This window comes from Pygocentrus nattereri, chromosome 26, assembly GCF_015220715.1.
Source record: "Pygocentrus nattereri isolate fPygNat1 chromosome 26, fPygNat1.pri, whole genome shotgun sequence".
Taxonomy (NCBI): domain Eukaryota; kingdom Metazoa; phylum Chordata; class Actinopteri; order Characiformes; family Serrasalmidae; genus Pygocentrus; species Pygocentrus nattereri.
This window is the reverse complement of record NC_051236.1, coordinates 27,000,161-27,023,458: the sequence shown is the minus strand read 5'-3', so window position 1 is coordinate 27,023,458 and position 23,298 is coordinate 27,000,161. Positions and strand designations below refer to the sequence as shown.

The 23,298-nt window shown below is 40.7% G+C and overlaps 1 protein-coding gene across 6 annotated transcripts in view; it reads left to right on the top strand.

Annotated features, from left to right (window-relative positions):
- The window catches only part of LOC108427685 (LIM domain containing preferred translocation partner in lipoma), a 259,778-nt gene that overhangs the window by 14,021 nt on the left and 222,459 nt on the right, over positions 1–23,298 (top strand). For 5 of the 6 annotated variants that reach the window (XM_017698033.2, XM_017698030.2, XM_017698035.2 and 2 more), the window contains one exon: positions 20,118–20,169. The gene's annotated coding sequence lies outside the window, so the exon portion shown is untranslated. Of the gene's footprint in view, positions 1–11,071; positions 11,085–20,117; positions 20,170–23,298 lie in introns of those variants that run through there. The other variant, XM_037535096.1, reaches the window with a different exon arrangement.

The following is a 23,298-nucleotide window of genomic DNA, read 5'->3' as shown; positions in this document are numbered from 1 at the left end:
TTTCGTCATTAGCTGTGTTCCGAAAGCTGGGCTGCAGACGGGAAAGGTAGTATTGTCTTATGAAGGTTCCTCAATTGTTATATGATACAAAAATTGAACCGTCTGCCAAGACCACTTCATCATCAGAAAGGAGTTGGTGCCCAAATTTAATGGAGGAAATGCTGTTGATTTGAAGGATTAGGTGTGGCAAGCACAACGTTGATGAGAGTGCAATATGTGATGAAGCATTTTGTAGTAAAATGCTGTCTTGCAGCTAGAAACAGCTAAACTCACCGAAATCATACCCTGCATTCAATTTAAACAGTCTAAACCAGAGACATGACTAAATAAGTAGCATACTGTATATCGTCGCTGTCCAGGTTAAAACACGCGTCTCCATTTTTGTCGATTTTCAGTTTTATGCATCATTTGAGCGCGATGGTTGTCCTTTAACTCGTGAAAATGTTATGAGAATTGGACCAATAGCAGTGCTGTAGAATGACTTGGGATAAAACTTCTTCACATTGACTTACATTAAAAGTAAAGAATGTTTTTACCCTCTCCTGTAAAATTACTGTTTTGTTTATTTTGTTCATATTTATTTTGCTTTGGACAGCGGCGATGCATTACTTTTATATTTAACTGTTATTATTATATTATTATATTATTATAAACTATTATTATACTATATTATAAACTATTAAACAGTTTGTTTTAGTTGTTTTCATCTGCCGGCGTTTCTCCTTAACTGTCAAACGTGTGCACGGGGTATGGGTGACAGAGGAGTGTGAGGGACACTGGGGTAATGCCTTCGAAAACTGTCAAAATGAAAACTGCGTTTTGGCTTTGTTGGAAAGACCCTTCTGATTGGAAGAGCCTCGGATGATGGAGCGGTCTATAAATACAGCTTACCTGTAGCGTAGCGTTTAGTGTGCAGTTCTTGTGCCGTTTCATGTACCTTGTTTTGTGATCCATATCGTGTGGTATCATGAAGTTGTTGGCAATGTCCCGTGCTGTTTGAGACCATCAATTTTAGATGAACAAAGATGCACATTTTGGCACTTTCTTCACTTTTCTACATGCGCCTGGTGATTTCTGTATTTTTCAGACATCAGTCAGGTTTGCCTGTGAGTGAGCAGAGCTTGTGCTGTGTGGTTAGGACCTTTGCCTCAGCAGTACTCTTAGCGCTAAAGTGCTCTTTGGCTGTTTACACATTCTTCATAACCCATGCCATGGAAACGGTGGCAGGGAAAGGTAGAGTCTAATGGGATTTTACATAGCTGAGAGGGGCGATGTTCCCGCCGCGAACGATAGAGCACTGTGATAATCCCATTACCTTTCGCTCCGTGCTAAACAGGGCCTGCACAGCCGGCACCATGTAGCTCCAGGCTAGCTAACTTGCTAGCTCTTCACCGCTTGTCTTAATGCTGCTTGATGCCAGTGCGAATGGTCTCAGCCTCTCTCAGCATGCAGAACCTCTCATATCTCTCCCAAATTTCTCTACCAATGAGGCAGACCATGCATCTTGAATCGTAGAATCATTTATAAATGTCACTTTCAAAAATCATTTCGTTTCTCCCTCTTCCCTTTTCAGTCGTCAGTGTACCGGAGTTGTGTAACACGATTACCTAAGACATTGTAATATTAAGTCATTTTTCTCGTTTAGTTAGTGTCAGAAGACGGTCACATGAGTCGGAGTGAAAATCTCATCAATGCTCAAAAACCGCAGTGTTTCTTTGTGCGTTTTTCTGCAGGATCATTTGTTTATCAAACAAACCAACAGAAATCCCTTCCTATGCTGCTTGCTGCCTCGTTGTTTGTTTCAAAATACAGCGAGGGCCTCGCCATATTTATCGTTCTTTCAAATTAGCACAGGGTGGATAAGGTTACACATGTCTCTTTTAGTTCTGCCTCATCCACGTGCTAGTAATCCCCCTGCTGTATCTCAAGAACCCAGATTAAGATTTTAATCTGCTCTCACTTACTTCTCACTGCAGCCCTTAATTTTGTGAGATGACTGCGCCTCCAGATTGAAGATGATCTGCTGTTTGTTTTTGCAAAGTGAAGTAAATCCAAGTGGATCTCCTGTTGACAAAAAACTTCAGGATTGATTAACGAGTGCAATTAGATGCTCAGGCAGATTGAAGGAGACTGAAGTCAAATAAGGGGGTGATTATCTGCTTAGAAAAGGAGATCCACATTAAGGGTTTGATTGCTTTCTATTTTTATGCCTAATTCTTTTATTGACACAGTCTAAGCAGTTATTTTCCTCTGAGAATTTGAGCATTAAGAAATGATTGGGAGTCAAGCCCCCACCCCCCCCGACATAAACAAGTAAATGTCAGTAGTCTCATGCTGTGATGCTATGCGTGTTACAGTAAGGCGATGTTGATGTTGGCATGTTTCAGCTAGGACCGGTGTGCTACTGCACTCGCAGGTTGTGCCGAGCTGTGAAATGCATGGAGCCCTTCGTATATTCTTATCACAGCTTTCAGCACAAAGCAAGCCATTTTCAGTGTCAACAAGAAGCATTATTGTTTCTCGGGGAAAAAGCAATGTCCTTTGTCAGCTGCTTTGAGTTTTGTAGTCACTGTGTTGTAAATTTTATTAATCATGTTTACATTTATGCACAGCTCTGTGCAATAGTCAGTGACCACTCTTAGTTCATTTGCAGTCAAGACGTTCATGTTCCAAGTAATATTTCTGAGGAATTTAGGTATTAGATAATCCACTTGCACAGGGAAGGGAAAAGGCAAAGAGAAAACAGGAGTTTTTGATACCAGAGTTCAAAAATGGTAAGCAGCACTTAAAGCTTTCATCTTTGAGAGTTCCACTCTTACTTCAAGTGTGAAAAAATCCACAGATGTTTCTGTCCATCCTTCCACTGAGAGAAGGCGACTTGACTCTGTGGATTATGTGTAGCTGTCTAGAAGCCATTACTGAGAAAAAGAAATGGACAAAAAGAAGGATATTCACCAATCAAGCAAAGTGACTGCTGGTGTTCTTAGAACTGTGGAATGGTCACCTCAGCGTCCAGGACCTCAACATTATCGAATGTGTTTTGGATGACTTGGATTGTGAGAAGGTGAAAATGCCACGAGACTGAACTATGGAGAATGTGTGGAAGAATATCCTTGTAGATTTCTTTGAAAAACTGAAAGCAGGTCTTCAGAATAGAATGGAAACTGTAATAAAGGCAAAAAGTGGCCACAGTAAATACTAAAAAAATAGATTTTATGTTAAGGTGAAGCTTCTGTTACTTTCCTGTTAAATAAGGATGGTCTCTGACTTTTGCACAATACCATAGTTACATAACTGACTGTTCTGTTGACTAAATTTTGATGTAGATATACACTTTTTCTGAAGCCCAGAGGACATCTGAACCTTAATCTGTGCCTGGACTGATGCCAGTGGATTCTACTATTGCCAGTGCAGAGTCTTTTATTGTTTGATGGGGCTAAAAGCAGTTTAGAACAATCAGCATTTTCTGTTTGTTTTGATTGTTTCAAATGTATTTATTTATTTATTTTATGGTGCTGACAACTCAGCAGAGCCTGGCCCACTCTGTCTGCTTGTGTTAGAAGTGCAGTGTTGTGCAGAAGTGTTGTGTTGTTGTGCAGAAGTGTTGTGTTGTGTTGTTGTGCAGAAGTGTTGTGTTGTGTTGTTGTGCAGAAGTGTTGTGTTGTGTTGTTGCAGAAGTGTTGTGTTGTTGTTGTTGTTGTTGTTGTTGTTGTTGTTGTTGTTGTGCAGAAGTGTTGTGTTGTTGTTGTTGTGCAGAAGTGTTGTGTTGTGTTGTTGCAGAAGTGCAGCATCACCGTTCCACCAGTCTGAACGCTTCCATTTCTGGCTCACCTGTTGAATTCCACATTATTGGCTTCTATTGATGTTAACCTGGACATACTTCTACCCTGGACAGTTAACATCCTGGTGTAGAAGGACAACAGCAAGTGGTGGGAATTTCTTAATTCTGGAAACACTACAGTGGCATTTCCTCTTTGAAATGCCAGTGTTGCCAGCCTCTCTTGGGTAACAGTAAACTCCAACAGTGTGGCAACATTGTGTTGATCAGTAAAGCAGAAGGAGCCGTGTAAACAGATCTTCAGGATACACAGTCCATGAGATTTTTCATTTGCCTGTTGTTTGGTAAATTTAACTACAGTAATACAGTAGTAATATTTTTTAGAATATTTTTAACAGTTGTATTAGAATTCCCACATTTTCTTTGCCTAGTCAACAAAAATGAGCAAAGGGGGAGAATGTTAAGTGACCAAAAGACATCCTCATAAAACAGGCAGTGACCCTGGGCTGGCCACTGAACATTTGGAAAAGCAAAAAGAGAACAAGGAGTTTCATTGCCTCATTCAGGAGCTGAAACTGTAAAAGATTTCAACCACAGCTTGGGCATTTGTAACACTGTACTTTCTGAGATGCAGCTCCACATGTGATGAAGCAGAAGACAAACTAATCCCGTTCTGTTTGCTGGGGCACAGCCAATCAGTCTTTTTGGTTGTGGCCATGCTGGTGGTGATAGTGAGTTGATGCCACCTGTGACAGTTTGCAGAAACCAGAGACAACAAGTAAAATAATGTTGCATTTTTGCCTTCTGAGCAAAATTGGTTTTGCAAGACGATCATCTTTATGGGTGCTCAGATTAATCTATTTGTAACCCCGCACGGGCCAAAACAACCCATCCTGGACAAGAACTGCCGTGTAGGCTCCATAAAAGTGTACTGTACACAACCATTAAAAGCACCAGTGAAACCTTTAAAACAACAATAAAAGAACCCAAAACACTATTTGTTACATATTAACATCCAAATAAATAGCACCGTCTTCATCTAAAGTCTTTATCATGCTATCAAGGCATCTGTTTTGACAGTGTGATACTGCAGTATGCTTAAGAAAAACAAACTGTGGCACGATATGTCACCGTAACGCATCAACAAGACCTAGAAGCTGCATGGTGACAGACCCGTTTCATGCGTTCCTCTGTGGTGTTCCTTAGTGGTGGATTTGATGAAGTCTCCCCAACTTTCATAACCTTCCAGTAGATTCTTAAGCCGTATGGCTGAACAGTGAAATCACAACAGTTGTTCATGCTGCAGAAACTGTCTGTCTCTGATCTGTTGTCAAATCTGGCTACATTATAATAATTGGGTTTTCTAACATTCCTCATTTGCGCTCTGTGTCATTATGAAAGCAGGTTGACCTGCTGGTCGTGTTTGAGACAAACCCTGATTCAATTTCAGTGGTGTAGTGTACATGATATCAGCTGATGCCTGGCATGTCAGGCTTTGTGACGGCTTTTGAAGAAAGCTTTCCAGTAGCATCTGTTTGACTGTAGAACAGCAGGTGGACCTCGGTCTCAGTGCTTTATGAGTAATTAATGATTTAAACACTAATACACCTGTTATGCAAAGGAATTTTTCCAGCTCTGCTGAATCTGTTGTAATCCTCTGTGCAAATGAATGCACTTCTGTTTATTGTTACCAGAATTATTATTATTATTATTGTTCTCTGCCAAAAGCAGCTCTGTCATTCCTATGCACTCAGTTCTGGGCTGGGTCTGGTATAAATGGCCAGTAACAGATTAATCCTGGATTTAGCATCATAATGGAATCCATGTGGTCAGTACGCGTAACAGATTCGCACACACACCTGTCTGGTTAATTAACTGTGTGCCTGTTACTGCATCTCTCCAAAAAACCATTGAAAATAAATTATAGTATGTTCTTTTTATGTTTTGAAACTTATTGACATGTAACAATAGATTTTATTTTGTGTAGAAACAAAGGTAAGATACCAGCCAAGCTAAGGATTACTTTTGAGGCAGGTCAGGACAACACAGTTGGTCCATAGCTTGAAAGTTAGTTTGGCTTATTAGGTTTGTTTGGATTTTTAGAGCTAGTGATCATTGACTGCCATTGATCTTCTAAATAAACCCTGTGACACTTTTACTCTTTTACAGTTACTGTCTTGTTCTGCTTATTAGCTTTTCTACCAGGGAAGGCTGCTGGTGATGAGTCAAATTGTTTTGAGGTTGTGAAAATGACATTCTATAGGACGTCCTCACTCTAAAGTGACAGATTCATTTCTGTCAGTGCTGAGTTTGCGTATGTAATTAATCAGAGGAAAGTGTGTAATGTTAACAAATTTGCGCAATACCTTTTGTGCTGCCAATTGTTTCCTGGTGATATTCCAGGCTAAAGTTAGCAAGCTGGATTCCACACGTCGTCTTAAAGCTTCTTAAAATGCAGTACTAATACGAATTGTTCTTATTACACAGCACAATGGGGGAAATGTGGAGTGAAGAAAAAGGCTGGGAAGAGCTATAATGGGTTATTAAATAGATGAGCAAAGTGTTCTGGATTCTATAGAGAATGCAAATTGCTCTTTTTAGCTGGCATTATTGGCATTTTAAACGAGTTCTCTGGCCATTGTTGGCTTCCCTTTTAACTTGGTGGGGGTCTTGCTCTTGAACTTGATTATGAAAGGGAAAGGTGGGAATGGGTATATTATTTGTAGAAGAGAAAAAAATGAAAATGATACATTTGGTTGAATGTCTTGCTGACTTTAAAGCTCTGTATTTATATGGTAGGTCAGTGTTGGAGAGGAAATAATTTGTCTTTCAAGGTTATCAGCTCAGTAATAGAATGGCGTAACGTCTCTGTGCAGCAGGGAGGGAGCTAACGGTTCTCTGTTTTAACCTCATTGCCAGAAGCTTGTTTTTGCATTGGCACGTTTTGCTTATTTGTCTATGTCGTGTCTTGTGAAGTCGTTTTCTTACCGGAAAGCCAGTCAGCAGTAACTGGATTTGGTGCATTAGGGCTGACGAAGTCGTTAAAAGTGATCACATTTATTGTGAAAGGCTAATTCAAGCTTTGGCCCAGTTCAGGCTGGAGGCTAACCTACACTTTTGGTCGTTTATAGCAATATACAAACTATGGCTAAAATGAAAATGTACCCTTTGTTGTATCTGTTGTAAACACATTCTGCACTCTAATCTTTAGAGTGATATTCAGGGTTTAAAGACTCAGATGATGTCTTGGCTTGTGGTGGATGTATTTTTTTTATTTCCGTTAGCTGGCGGATGTAGAGGTTAGCTACCTGCCTTCCATCACTGCTGAGAAGCCAAATAACGTATAGCAGCAGTTTAACTTCACTAATTGTCCTCAAATCCTCATCACAATTGAGAAATTGGATTACTCAAACAACAGAAATGAAAAGGACAAAAATACCTCAGTTTGGCCTCTTTTCTCAGGTGTAAAGGGTGGAGAATTTTCCGTGTCCGCTTTGGGGCGAATAGAGAGAGAAGTACCTTTTCTTTAAAAATGTGTTTGTCTACTCTAGTGGCTACCTTTTTTATTGTATTTATAAGCCTATAGATCTGTGGCTAGGCTACCTTGCAGTCAGTCTTGGTTGACACTACAGAGATACCCTATGGTTGCATGATGTTTTTGTATAGTGCAGCAGTGCCCAATCCTCAGGGCATGAGCCAGGCTAAACCCAGAGTTTAAATCCAGCACACCTGCCTTTGTATTCTGATGCGCCTGAATGCCATCATTATAGGGATCACGTGTAAAATAAGTGTTGGAGCTAAACTCTGCAGGGTGGTAGATCTCCAGTACCAGACCTGGTACAATGCGCTCTGGGTATTATAGTGAGAGAATACTGGCTATGTTTACATGCAAAGATTTTTTGCAAATCTGGTTTAATACAATCAGATTACAGATTCAGACTGAGGTGTTTATGCTCACTATACTACAGTTTATAACAGTTTGATGGAAAATCTTCGTTTACATGCTCACTACAAGTAATCTGATGCAGAATGACATGCAAGCGTGGAGTAGCGCTTCGAGTAAACGTCAGCGTGAGATGAGTTTCCAGTTGGCGCGCTTGAGTTTTTAATTGCTTTAAACTGATGTCAGGCTCAGAAAAACGTCCTTTGTGTCCTTATAAAGGAAGCGTGAGAGGAAGACGTCGTGCTCTGAGACACACAAGCTGGACATCCGTCCCACTGCCGTCTTTTAAAGATCAGAGCATAAACTTTGTCTCCTCTGCAGACCAGTTTCTGCAGTTTCACATGTGCAGAATGTACTTACACGTTCCGATTGGAGTGTAATCGGATTCAGGCGTTTACACGGCTATTATTCCTCTATTTAACGGATTATTTAGAGGGTAATCTACCTCGTTCAGTCGGATAGAAATTGTATTCCGAATGGCCTCAATCAGACTAGACTATTCCGATTAAGGTGTTTAGGTGGACGTATTCTATTCCAATCGAGCTATTAGTCGGATTACTAACGGATTATTAGGCTGCATGTAAACGTGGCTAGTGATGAATGAAAGTGATATAAAATTGTTACATTTGTCAAAACCATGAGGCTCTAGTTTTAAACTGAAATACCTCTTTAACAATATTAAGAATGAATAGATGTATTGAGAAGACATGTTAGCCAAACGATGTTCCATATTATTCATCAACTACGTGATTGGGGGAAGAAAGTTGGTCAAACTAACCTTGAAAAACAGTAACAACGTTAAAAACTGCACTTATGAATAATATGAGTTTAAGCAACAGTCATCCTGTAAATGTTCTGCTGGACCTTATAGGTGCTGTGTTCTAGTGAAGGTAGTAACTGAAGCTCTCTAACGTTTGTCATGGTTTATCTGATGGGAGTGTATTTATTGATCTTTTTTAGATTTTCTTGCTTTGTGCTCTCCCATTTTGAGGATTTCACAACTCCGAAGTGCTGCCTCAGAACTCACAATCACACTGTTCAATTTCACCTCTGAACTTCTGAAAAAGCCAGTCATTTTTATTGATTCTTTTACTTTCCTTAAGTTCACTCATACGATCCCGCTGAGAAAAAAGCCTCTGTGGAGTAAACTGTTGCACCTTCTCACCTTCAGTGCAGCCTGGCCACTGCAACCTTCTGATGGACATCCAAAATAAAAGCCTTCGTTTCTGTGTGCACTGTAGTTTCTTCAGCAGCTTGGGTAGGGCTACCGGTGTTGGGCCTGTGCTGCCTAAGCTCTCTGAACGTGCTCCAGGCTCACGTGGCCTGCAGGCTGGATTAATTGCTACCGAGCCCTTTGTGATCCAGGAATGCAATTACCTACTGACCCAAATCATCCGCTTGGCAGGGCATCCCTGTTCCCTCCAAGCGCTGCCAGCACTCTTCTGGTCCTTCATGCCCTCCCAGTATTTCTCTAACTCCACACTCCCTGTCTGCCTTCCCCTGCGCTTTGCAGACGGAATAATGTAAGAACTGCTGAGGCTTTTAGAGTGGGACTTCTTTCCCCAACACTCAATCTATTTTTCTTTCTCATAAGTACATAACCTACACAGTAGTTTCTTAATAATTTCCGGTACGCAATGAAGATAAGGGTTAAAATGCAAAACATAAGTAGTTCTTGGTGCTTAGTAGTAAGCATAAGTGAATTAAACAAGACAAATAATTTACTTCAGCGAGATGGTTTAAATGCAGAAATGGCTCACAGCTGGGTTTTGAGTGTTCCTCTTAGGGAAGATGAGATTTCCAACTGACAGGAAATTATCGGCTGCGTATCCCGTGTCAGTGGATGAAATGCTTTCAAACACTACTTGTGTCTGAAGCGTTCAGAGCAAGCAGTCACTGTTTTTAGACTTTGTGAGTAAAAAATATTGAGGATGTAGGCATATGTGCATTGCCTCAGGGCTGTGATGAGGGCAGTTATTTGCATATCAAAATATGGACATAACCGTAAGAGATGCCTTATAACGGAGTTAAATATATAGACAGTAGGCAAACATTGATTTGTATTTGTGCCTAGATGATGTGTGCAGTGTTGCACGTCCACAGTGTGTGAAGGATATTCCCAGTAATACCAGTTTATGCCAGTATGTGATCACAAAGAGAAGTAAAATTGAGATGTTAACAGAAAAGGACGTCAAATTTCAGTGAAAGTAATGTGTACGAACGTCGTCATTATGGCATTATTCACACCATGCAGCGTGATGCTGAAGTCTCAGCCTCAGTGGAAATTGATTCCTAAATAAGCCTTTAGCCTCTCTGAGCTCCATAAGCTGATCAGGAATTTAGTCTCTTAGCGCCTGATCCCAGGTTATACCCGTTATGTCAGGGCATGTTGTCCTGTAACTTATGAAGACAGCTTTGCCCTCCTCCTCTCGATGCTCATTTTAATCTCGATATGTCACAGTAAATAAGAGCCTGACCAATAAGCTTATGACCATTACTGATTTTAAAGGGGGCATGTAATGGAAAACTGAATTCCCCTGGCTTTTTTTCTGAAATAAAGAAGCTTGAAGTAATATATAAACACCGTTCATGCCGTTCACAGCCCAGTCTATACAGTCTGTATTTGGAAACTAAGTTGCATAAACAGCCTGTTTTGAATTCAATGTTTCTGTGATGTCACACAGAAAAAGCACTTTTTTTTCAGCCCGGTTTTCTTTAGTTTTCAGCCCACTTTTAGGCAGATTAGCCACACCCATTTATGTTGAAGTTTTAAGAAGTGTTTTTGCGCTAAGTGCTTTTCGAGTGAGGTGCAGAACAGGACAGCCAGTCAGAGCAGAGCTCATTTATGTCAAGTCAGTCTTAAAGACACAGTAGCAGAAAACAGTCTGTTTAATTAAGTTCATGTAAATGTTAAGACAGGTTGAACATTAATCACCATGAAAATGAATTATGACATTTCCAACACAGAAAACCACCCAAATGTTATAAAGGAAAACTGAAATCACAAGGAAAATGGGATAAGGAGCTGAAATTGAGAAAACTGATATAGCATCATTGTTTGCTAGTTTGCTGACTGATATGATTGTCGGCTGTTGATTGTGAATTGTCAGCAATGATTGACTGACTCTAGTGTTCAAATTTAATAAATGCAAACAGCAGGAACTCAGTCTTTGATAAGATGAGTATTGTAGCGGCACGGTGGCGTGGTGGGTAGCGCTATCGCCTCAGAGCAAGGAGGGCCTGGGTTCGATTCCCCTGCCGGGTGACCGGGGTCCTCTCTGTGTGGAGTTTGCATGTTCTCCCCGTGTCTGTGTGGGTTTCCTCCGGGTTCTCCGGTTTCCTCCCACAGTCCAGAGACATGCAGTCAGGCCAATTGGACATGCTAAATTGCCCCTGGGTGTGAGTGACTGTCTGTGTCTGTCTGTCTGCCCTGTGATGGACTGGCGACCTGTCCAGGGTGTATCCTGCCTTCCGGCCGAAGACTGCTGGGATAGGCTCCAGCCCCCCCCCGCGACCCTGACGGAGAAGCGGCTTAGAGAATGGATGGATGGGCCTATAGATTGAAAAGCATGTATATTTATCCTCACGTAAAGAGGATGTGTTATCCTTATGACCAAGGTTAAGTTTTTCATTCATTTAAATGTTGTTTTAACTGTAGTGGTGTTTTGAATTCACATTTACCATTACATCCTTTCTTACTCTGATAAATGTTGGCAATTTGTGAAAGTCTGCTTGTTGATGCTTGATCAGCCTTAATATCAGATTTTTATCTGCCAACTGATATATTGGTCAGGCCTTAAAATAACACACCCTGTTAACATATTTTTGTCCTCTGAATTTACCTTCCAGAAGGGGCTGACATGTTTTGATCTATATTTAAAATGAATAGCTTTAAGGGAATTTGTGACTGTATGAACCACTGTAATATGAAAACTCATGAAAACTGCGGCAGGTGCACATAGATATAATGAGATACTGGCCAGTGCTTGTAAGCCTGCTGTTTGATTTGAGATGCTGAATAAAGAAGAACATTGGACTGAGTCCAGTATGTGCCACACGAGACTACAAGCAACTAATCTTAGAATGGCTGTAATGTAATGAATGGAATAAAGTAAAGAATGTCTAGAGTGCCCCACTGCAGTCTTGGAGATCAAAGAGCTGAAAATGAGCTGGGTAAATAAATGCCAGAGGGGGAAAACCTCTCATTGATCTTCATAGAGAATCATTATTTCATATACAATCTACTATATTAGAGATTTTTGGAATATGTGTTCATCTTTTATTCTCAGTAAATATCCAGCTTGATCATGCTAAGGCAGTAAAATCAAAAATGATCTTTAAAGGCTGTGATGACCAGCGTGTAATGATTCTCAGATATGGAAAGGAACAAAAATTCAGCATAATCTTACAATGTGTAAGATATTTATATATATATATATATATATGTGTAAGATATTATATATATATATATATATAATTTTTTCAAAGAACTCCTAACACGCATCATTAGACAGATTGGGATGATCTGAGGTATTCCAGGGCAAGCCAAGTGGGATCATACCAAATCCAAAGAGCTCAACAGTGAAAGCTCTATTCCTGGGGCAAAGGCCTGGCCCGTTGGCAGTTTTGGCTGGTGAGAGAGGGAGGTGGAAATGGATCAGATTACAGTAGTCCTGCAAGGCTGTGTGCACCTCCCAGCAGCACTGTTCTACACACTGTACAGCCCTGAACATCATGCATAGAAATCACAGTCTGGCCCCCCTAAGACAGCCAATTGTCTGTCACGGATTATGTCCTATCAGCTTTTAATGTGGGTTATCAAAAATGGGAGAATGGCAAACAGAAAACAAAAAGCAGAGGCTTGGGCAAATGGTTTACAGCGCTGTCCTCAGGGTATTAATGTAGGAAGGATTCAGCCTTTAAGGCAGAGTGATGTCATTACGAGCCAAGCATGCGTGTGAAACCGTGTATTTACGGGTGCTTCTATAGGCGGGTAAAGGGCAGAATGCATTTTGCCATGCATGTAGTTGGTCATCATAGGGCACAATCCTCTTTCCTGTCACACATACATTTATTTATTTGCCTTATGGCTATGTACAGATTAGAGAGTGAGCAGCTTTAAGGGTTATTTCAGTGCTGGATCATCATTTTTCGAGAGAGAACAGCCTGCTCTGAATGTTTCTGTGTTGGATTTTGTGCATTTTCAGGACAGAAATGTCTTGCATTTGTTGGAAAAAGTAAGGTTTGTAGCAAAGCTGTGTTTCATTTTTTTAGAGCTGAAAGACCAAAACCATTTCTTTTTTTTTGTTTACAGAGATTAAGACAAGCCTTAGGTTTAAAGTTAGGCTGAGAACGTGTTTATTATATACACAGTGAAATGCAAAAGTTTGGATCCTGGTTGAATTACAGTTTTTTTTGATTTTGTAAGTGAAAATAAGTTAACACATACACCGCAGAGAGTACGCTTTTGTACATTTTAATGCACAGTTACTGTTTATTTGTTGAAAGTAACATGGAGAAAAAAATAAATGTGGCCTTTGCGAACGTTATGGCACATGTTGTGTTTTTTTTTTTTTTGTTTTGTTTGTTTTCCAGCATGTTAAACTCTAATTTTCACTTAAATCAAAATGTAATTTGACCTCAACGTCTGTGTATGACTGTAGGTATATTATTTACTTGGTATGTTTGTGTGACCTCCCATCGTGTTAAAATGAATGCATGTGAGATGATGCTGTTGAAACTCCACCAGCAGCTGAAGAGCCAAGTAGTTTCCCAGGGCAGTGCTGAAACGGACACAGTCAGGGTCATTTGTGTTGACATTACAACTGTAAATAGGTTGGGGAAATTCTCGAAAGCCTCCAGTAATCCTTTAAATCGTCCTTTCCCCTGCCATAACTTTCATTTGTTCTTGAATCAGCGGGAAACGGACAGAGGTGCATCTGTCTCGCTGGACTCTTGGGGGCCTTTTGAGTCTCTGGATGTGCCACCAGGAGCACTGAAACTCCAGACCACACATACTCAACTCGAAGAAGACCTGTGGATGTAAAGACTGTTACGTTCTTATGAATGTTTAAGAGAGAATCTCATATTGTAAATTAGGTTTCTATGTTGTCACATCCACAATAAATGGGCTACAGCACATGCTGTGGACATTTTGTGTTGTAATTAATCAAAGGTTAAAAAGTAGTCCTGAGGAATTTTTGTGGTGACTTTGTTGTGGGTGATGGTAGCTCAGTGTTTTAGAACCCAACTACAGCACGGTTTTGACCCAAGATGAGGTTTATTGCTGTTGTGGCCGTGAGTATGGCACTTGACCCCATGCTGTGTTGTGGAGATTGTTCTTCTGGTTGGCTAACGCAAGTCGCTTTGGACAAAAGCATTGGCTAAATTACAGAATGTAAATGGCCTCGGCTATTTTTGGAGGTTTAGCAGTGCCCTCTCTGATGTGCTCGTCATCCGACTGTAACTGTGATGGTTGAATGGAGAGAGAGCGCGCGCGAGAGCGCGATCAGCCTCTGGCATATCAGGTGATTTAGTTGGCGATGCGTCTCTGCCGAGCCATTAAAATGCGTTGTAATGACATACAGCACAGATAAAGTGTGTGCCCCGGGAGCGAGCACTGGTTTGATCTTTTTTGGGAGCTTGTTTGTGCAAACACATTGCCCACAGGCTTGAAGCCCAAATGATGCTGCGCGATTGTGCAGTGAGCTAATACTTATTCTTCACTGTGTGGCCCACATAGGATTGGGTGGACGTTTGTTTTTCCATCATTTTCAAATAAAGAAGAACTGTTTACAGTACAAATTTGTACAAATTAGGTATTTGAAATAAGAAGGCCTGTAATTTTTTTTTGGTAGCATAAAATCTGACTGTATTCCATTCTCACCACATGCTGCAACCACCATATTATTAAAAATAAGGAATATTAAAATGTACGTTGACACCCTAATTGTTTTTTTTTTGTTTGTTTTTGTTAAACACTGGGTTAAATGTAGGCTTATGCGATGTACTTTGTGCTCATTTCGAATGATTTAAACAAACAGCCTTCAATAATGCTTTTCAAGACAATAACTTTCTATCTTTGTCTCCCAGGAGTGAGTGATGGCACTTTTCCACTAAAGACAGGCTTGGTGAGCTAGAGGGAGGCTTTGGATAAACAGGAAAAGGCCAGGCCTGAAGCTGTGGTTTCTTCTTTATATGACAGGCTTGCTGGAAGCCCTCCATTTCATCCCAAATTCCTGGCATAGTTGGCATTCCTGCGCTGACGGAGGGCTGGACATGTTGCTGTTGAACAGCGATATGAGGGGATGGGAGTTGGTGGTGGTGGGACTTGCACTCAAATATGAGAGTTATGAGTTTGTTGTCCTTTTGTAGTGCTGTATAAAAGTCACGCACGTGATTCCAAATCCTATTTACTTGAGGGTAGTCCTTCATGTTGATGGCTACGGCCGATAGGAAGTTTTGTGCCGACAGGCTGTTTTATTTGGGAGTGTGAAATGGATTTGTGGTGTCTGTGAATGTCCCGCGAGGGCCACTGATGTTGATGTGATAAATGCACCACGCGCACCAGTTGCTCACTCAGATCAATGTAGGAATGGAGCGGAAGTCCGACCCCCTCGCTCACTCAGGCAGGGTGCAATTACCCGCCAATCTTTCACACGCAGTAACGCACACACAGTAAACATGCTGTGTAGAGCAGTTGAGTCCTCAGCCATGCGTCTAAAAAAGAAGAGCAACTCCCATAGGATGGTAATCGGGTTCCTCTGACAGGATGTAAATTAGAACCGCCGTATACACCACACTCATTTTCAGCAACATTTCATATAATCTGCACACATGCTGTACAACTTTAACTTTGGCCTATTTTATCTTGTTTTGAAACCTGCGTTCTGTACGAAACCACCAAAACCCGGATTGTCTTGAAGGCCTCAGCTTATAAAAATGTCGTAAATTTTTTTTTTTTTGTGTGTGTGAATGATTTAAGCTGGAGGCATGAAGCTAGACAGGCCAAGGCAACACACATAAGTCAACCGCTGTTAGATGTCTGCCTAAGCCGGTCTGGTGTTATAAAACATTTCCTGGAAAACATTGTGAAGGCCTTGACTGTTGGAATTTCACCTGTCTGCATCTTTCTAGAGCAGTTGAAGCTGAAGCCTGGCGTCTTGGGGGGGTCGCCCAGGACATCTTGCTTCTAATGGCTGTCCACCCAGTTATCAAAGCCCATTAAAGACCGCTTTTGACCCCCAACATGCCCTGCACTTGGCTCTGCTGCTCTGGAGCCAAGAGAACTGCGGCTATATATAGCCGGTAAAAGGTGATTTCAGGGGTATGTATTTTTCATTGGAAATCAGGAGGTCTACCTTTTTGGCTCCTTGGTAAACACTCAGCACACGTCAAACCTGTCCTCTGTCAGAGCACTTAAGGCCCAGTGAGTGTCCACACAGCAGCAAATGGACCTCCTGCTCCCCAGCAATGGGTTAGACCCAGTGCTCGAATGCTTCTGTACACATGCCTCATCCTGACCTTCTGAGCTCAGGTTGATTGGCCTCCAGCCCTGCCAGAGATTACCTAGGGTCAGACGACTTGGTTTAGAACACATCCAGTCAAAGAAGCCATATTTTGTCTGCACACCTACTTCCCACAATAAGAAGACGTTTCCCGGACATGAAAGAACAAGGACTTATTCAGTAGTAGCTAAATTGCGCTGCTTTGACAGATTAGCCTCTTTAGAAATGTGTTAATGACCTAATGTACTTGAATTGGCTGATTGCTTAAATATGATTTGAGCCACCCCCCCCACACTTCTCCCTCAAAAACCAGAGCAGCAAATGACTTAGATAAAGTGAGAATTTGTCTCTTTGCCTTTGTCCGAATAGGCTGCAAGGTTGAAAATGGTTTAACCTAAATTATCTTAATGGAATTGGAATTGAAATCAAATTGCTGCCATTTGTGCTTAAAATAGGAGAGTACAAGAGTAAAAGCCTTGAATTTTGGGGAAGGAGGCAGTACGTGAATGGCAAATTCATCCCTGATGGTAACAGATTTCTCTAACAGATATAAATGTTTTTTTTTTTGTTTTTTTTTTTTTGGCTAGATGGAGGTTGGCAGAATGTTACTGTAATGATGATAATTAATATAATGATTATATAAGAGAAGCTTGTCAAGCAGAAGTGGGTGCAGCGAAGTCGTCCTCGACTATGCATTTCACTCGTGGCTGCAGGCCATGAAGAATTTATTGGAGTCTCCTTAATTTATTAGGCTAGTCGTTCCACCGACGTGGAAACTTGGCCTGGCTTTGGGCTAAAGCAGCTGAAGCTGTATTTCACCAGCAGCAAAGTTTGACATAGATTGTCCAAACCGCCTTATTTTCTTTCATACGCAGCTTGGAAAGTGATGTTTTGAGGAAAAGGTGTTATGGATGGAATCAAATTTGTCCCAGCATCGAATATAATAATGCCTGGGTGTAACTTCATAGTTTGTTTTTCTTTTAGAAAATTGTATCTAGGGGAATTTATGTATATAGTGCATAATATGTGTTGTGCTGTGTAAAAGTCAGGGCCCATAAGTTAGTTAAATTACAGTCAAAACAGCCATTAAGTACAAGTTATTCATTTTTAAGGAGATACTTCTAATCCTCTTAGATATGAGATAATCCACCTGTATTAAGAAAATGGAAAGTCTGAGAAAAATGAGAAGAAACAGGAGTTGGTGAAAATGAGACTCCTAACAGTCCAAGGCCTGGTAGACCACCAAAGCTGTCACCATCATGAAAGGATGTGTGGCTGTCAATCAGCCACTACTGAGAATGACATGGATAAAACGAAGATTTACAAAACAAACAAAAGTTGCTTGTGTTCTCAAAACAATGGTCTGAACACCCCAGAGACCTGACCTCAGCATCATTGAATGTGTTTGGAAAGCAGCAAGTTCACGTGCAGTCAACTTTAAAGACAAAAAACCCTACAGATTCCTTTGAACTGAAAACCAAAAGAACTTCTTCCAAAAAAGAACAGAAGCTGTACTTGGAGTCGGTGCTTAGTAAGTACTGAATAAGCTGAAATTAAATTTAGTTGTTGAGGTTTCTGTGTAATTTTATGTTTTCTGATATTTCCTTCTGCTGGAAAAATGTATAACATGCCCAAACTGGCTGTAATGATGGGAAATTACATTAATAAAAGCAGGTCTTGACTTTTTTTTTTATTCCAGCATTGAATATAATATAGTCTAACGTGTAACGGTCTGTTTTTGGATTGTTATGTTACTTAACGTTACTTTGTCTTGCATAGTCCAGTGTGTTCCTGACATGCTCATCAGTTCCTGGACAGGCGTTCTTTTGTCCTAGCTTTGTATGCAAATGAGCAGAGTTTGGATTTGTATGACCAGTAAAAAAGCAATTGTGATTGCGTGTTTAAGCGAGTTGCTTATCTGCGCTGATAAACATCACCCTCGACTTTTCTGTTTCCACATGATGTGGACGTCAGACTCCACATTTGGATATCTGGTTGAGCACAAAGAGATTTTTGTTGTCTCGGTGCCCTCAATCAGAGCTTTGAAATGAAAGCTTGTGGAGACAATGCAGATAAAAAAGTAAAGTTAAAAAAAAAAGGGGGGGGGGGGATGGGCAACAACAGTAACAGTCAAATGAAATGATGCCGATCGTATGTAGCAGTGCTGCTCCCACTCCTTTTCCCCTGTGGTCTCCGCCACGTCTCGGCAACGTGGGAAACTGACAGTGTCAATTTATCAGAGAACAAAAGAGTCCCTCTCTGGGTAGGGAATGCGTCTGTGGGCCCTTAGAGAGAAAACACCCTCCCCCCCGCCATCCCACGGTTACCTGTACATCCAAACAGGATGCCGGATGCACACTTCTCCTGAAATAGACCAGAGAAGCATCTCCCTCAGTGTTTGCTTGTGTGTCTGTGTTTTTATTTATTTATTTATTTATTTATTGTTGTTATCGCCGTAGTTATTAGTTTTATTATTAGTGTATTAAATCCCACAGTCCTCTACTGGGTTTCAGACTTGGAGAACGGACTGAATGAAATCTGGCAAAGTTGCTTCCTGCCAGAAGTTGTATTGTATGATTTGTGAGCGACGTGAGAGAAGTGCACTTCAGCTATGTATGCAGGAATGCGTTTAAAGTATATAAAGGGGAATTTCACCAATGTTGCAAAATGTCTCCATAGCTTTGCTGTTGAGATGTAAATGAAGTATTTTAGAGTGGATTGATGGAGACACTTTATTCTAGAGAGACTCTGGTTCACTTCGTTATAGTGGTGACGCAAACCATACGTTGTGACGACACAAAGACAGACATTTTATTTACTGTCTAAAACACTCCAAGAAATTTTTTTTTGTCTCTTGCTTTTTATTTTATTTGAATATGTTGATGCATTTTCTTTGGGGACTACTTTGCCTCTGCCTGTACCTCTCAGCCATGAATAAATCCAAAAACATAGTATTAGGCCAAAACTTCACCTCACAGCCATCGTAAAACAATGTCTCATGCATTAGGAAGGGAATTCATAACATGTAATAAGTTGCCGTGAGGGAGCTTTTAGAGGTATCAAATGCTTCAGACGTCTGGTTCCTATCACCACCACTGTAAACAGCTCTGACTCTGGAAGTTTCTCTAAAACAAAACATGTCCGGTTACTCTGAGTGGATTTTTCCCGCTACATCATAATAGTCGTTATGCAGACATTTTGAAAAAGTGGAGGAATTCTCTTTAATGACTTTTGGTTTATATCCCGTCATCATGTTGAAGAGAAATATCACCAAATCAAAATTTCAACATAATTCAGTTGTTGAGATTCATTCAGGGTGCTTTGATTTGAAATGGTTCACCATAGAGAAGCGTACCAGCTCCGGTTTCTTTACAGTGGTGGTGATGGCTACCAGGAGTTGCCATGTCTACAATACAAAAATAGTATTATTGTCTAACGTGACCAGTGAACCTACTTGTGTCTCCATGAGTTTTAAATGTAATAATGCTTTGAAAATAATGATGGTAAAAATCAATCGAGGAAAGTTTTCTTTGGGGGCCAGTTTGCTTTCCAACGTCCTGCACGTAGCTCTCCGCCTTGCATGTGCTTTAAAAATACATTTTAGGCCCCAAAAGATTATTGTTATTGTATAACAGTGTTTCTGGCAACAGTCAACGTATTTGTAGCCAATTTGTGTAATATCTTTCTGTGAGTAAACATAGATATTTATTTTAAGATTTAAAGTTGTATTCCACCATCACTGTGAATGATATTGAATTGGTATGTTTCATTTTACATTACGTCAATCAAAATGACTGTTTAACAGTGTCTGTCTCTCTCTCTCTCTCTCTCTCTCTCTCTCTCTCTCTCTCTCTCTCTCTCTCTCTCTCTCTCTCTCTCTCTCTCTCAGTTAGCTGATTGGTAGTTCGTCGCCTCATCGCTGTCTGTCAAAGAAAAGTCTGGTAAGTCTCAGTCGTCTTTTCCTTCTCTTTTTCCCCTTTCACAGATTTTGTTTTACTTTTTTTTTTTTCGTTTTTGGAGGTCACTGCTACTTCCGTAAACCTAAAAATCTTCCTTGGTATGCTGCTAATGTATGGAGCAAGAAGAGACTGACCAGCAGAGTGAAAGAGAGAGTTATATAAGCTGACTTGCATTTCAAAACAGACGGGTCAGAAAGGCCGGAGTTAGGACAGAAGGTTGCCTGTCTGATGGGCCTTTCCCTTTCTCTCTCCACATGCACCCTTGATTTCGCCTGATTAGCCCTGCCAGGAAAGTAGGACATGTCTTCGGTTATGTAACATGCTCAAACTCAGAGACCCCTACCCGCACCCCCACATGTCCCCTTCATCCTCACTTAAATCAAGCAAGACTCATTGGCTAACAGAAAGAACATTCCCAGGCAAATTTAATATGAAAATATACAATGTCATCCAGGCCCTGGAACACACACTCTCTCACTCACTCACACACACACACACGCGCGTACACACACACACACACACACACACGCGCGCGCGTACACACACGCGTTTGGCTGGGAAGCTTTGGAGAAATATCAAGAACAGTGAGTGGAAATGGTGTGAAAGTCCCTTTAACCCCTTTAACATATTGTTGCTTTCGTATCAAAGGCTTACATCATCTTTTCTTTCTTTCTTTCTTTCTTTCTTTCTTTCTTTCTTTCTGTTCTCTCTCTTTCTCACCCTCTGTGAATTCTTTCTTTCTTTCTTTCTTTCTTTCTTTCTTTCTTTCTTTCTTTCTTTCTCACCCTCTGTGAATTCTTTCTTTCTTTCTTTCTTTCTTTCTTTCTTTCTTTCTTTCTTTCTTTCTTTCTCACCCTCTGTGAATTCTTTCTTTCTTTCTTTCTTTCTTTCTTTCTTTCTTTCTACTGATGTTTCAACTGAGTTTTGCTTCTCCTGTGTTAACATTTTAGCTATATGAAATTTTGCTATGACCGCGGCAGTGCAGAGGAGCAAGGCCGATACACCCATTATCTTCTCAAGTGCTTTGTTCACTGGGGTGCTGTAAAAATATGAAGCAGCTCTTCAAGGCGGAGGAGTTTGGTGTCCCTAAATAATTCTTCAGAATATGGAAATACATGGCGCATATTTTCAGTGCTGTGTAAAAGTCACAGACCACCCTTTTTAATTTAATTTCCATTCAAAACAGACATTAAGTTGATGTAAGAGGGGGGATAAAAGGTGCAGTTTCCAAACTGGAGTTTCTTGTATCAGCCACTACTGAGAAAATGAAATAGACAAAAAAAAGGTTTACAAATTAAAAAAGATTTCTTTGAAAAACTGAAAGTCTCCCGAAGAGAATGGCAGCTGCATTTCCGTTAAATGTGTTCTACTTTTTTCCTGATACTGAAAAATGTATAACTTTGAACTGTAAATATTAACACAATGTAAAGAGCAGCCTGCCTACTTTAAATGGAAAAAAATGTCATGATTACATGATTTTATATATGACAGCAACGCTATGCTAGAACTTGACTTGTTTAAAACTTTGTCGTTAGCAGCTGTACTGGAACGTTTTGAAGACGCAGTTAGAGAGGCAGATTTCTGAAGGCAACACAGCCATTACACTAAATGAATTTGTTTTTGCATGTACTGATAGCACTAAATGCTTCTCACCTCCTAATCAATTACCTCAGCAGTCTCGGGGGAATGTTTTCCGGAGTGACGGTCGCTTCTGGAGACGGCGCTCTTCAAACAGGCAGCGGCATGGACAATCTGAAACCCCACCAACCCCTCCTCAAACCCCACCACCCCACCGCTTCTCTCAAATCCTTCCCCCAAAACTAAGACTTTGCCCTCGGAACTAATAATGGGTTTTAGCGCATGCTTTTGCGATTGATCTGGTAAGACTATAAGTGCAAGCAGAACAAATCCCCGTAATGATTGCCTCCGGAGGGGAGCCACAGCCGCGCGTTTAGACTTCACTGTGCCTGCTCAAAGCACTTTCCACACAAATTATCTCTTCGCTGAAAAGAACTTCTTGCAAGCCTCCACTCTGAACTGACTTTTTCCTCCTTTGCCTGCTTTTTAGCGGTTAGTTAGAAATTCTACAGATAGGGACGTTTGGAGAGACGGAGGTTTCTCTGAAACACAGGTGTGTTTTTTAAACACATGTACACACGCAGCACGCGCGTTGTACAGGCGCAGATGGTTTGAAGCCCAAGTGGTTATGCGAGCTGTTATTTGCTGATTGTGCAGTGTGGAACAGGTGGCCCGAGAATGTCGCGGTCCCAGCTGTGATCTCTCTCATCATGTCTTTCTCTTTATTCGTCCTTTTTTCCCATCCGCATAGAAACAAGTCCAACATGCTAATCGACACCGTCATGTTACAAACATTCTTTATGTCTAAATAGATTTGTTCTTGCCCGTCACATCATAGTACCAGAGCTGCACCATCACATCCGAGTTGGTATTGGCAGATATTTGCTTAGAATCAAAAAATCAGCTTTACACAGGTGTTTGGATTTGACCAGTGTTTTGAATTGGTTTCTGAAGGAAATGAATCTTTAGATGATCTATAAATATCTGCATTTTATTCATTTTACTGCATTTTAACCCTGTTTAGTTAAATAAATGTCACACTTTTAGTGTTAATCAAGGGCTAATGCTATTTTGACATTTTACAAGTGTTTATGTATTCTCATCAGCATCTGCAACTACAGGAGATCTACAGGAAAAATATTTGACATCAGCCCATGTTAGGAAGGGTCTCCTAGAACAGTGCTCTTATTCTTAGTATTTATGTATTATGTATTATGTAGTATTATGCTTAGTATTCTTGTTTACGTTCATCCCCACATCACAAAACTTCCCACAGCCTGCCGCATGTTCCCAGGCACTGCCTCTGACGAGATGGGGTGCAAGTGTAGTGTTTGGCGTTATGGGGTTTGCATGTGTGAGGGATGTAAAAATGCCTTGATGCATCATGATGCACCAATCTGTAGGTGGCAATTCAGTCTATTTTTGGAATATGTGAAATTATTATAATCAATTATAATTTATATTTAGTGATTTGCACTCATTTTCAAATGTGAAAATGCATTAAATCCCAGGCCTTCATTGTGACATTGTCAC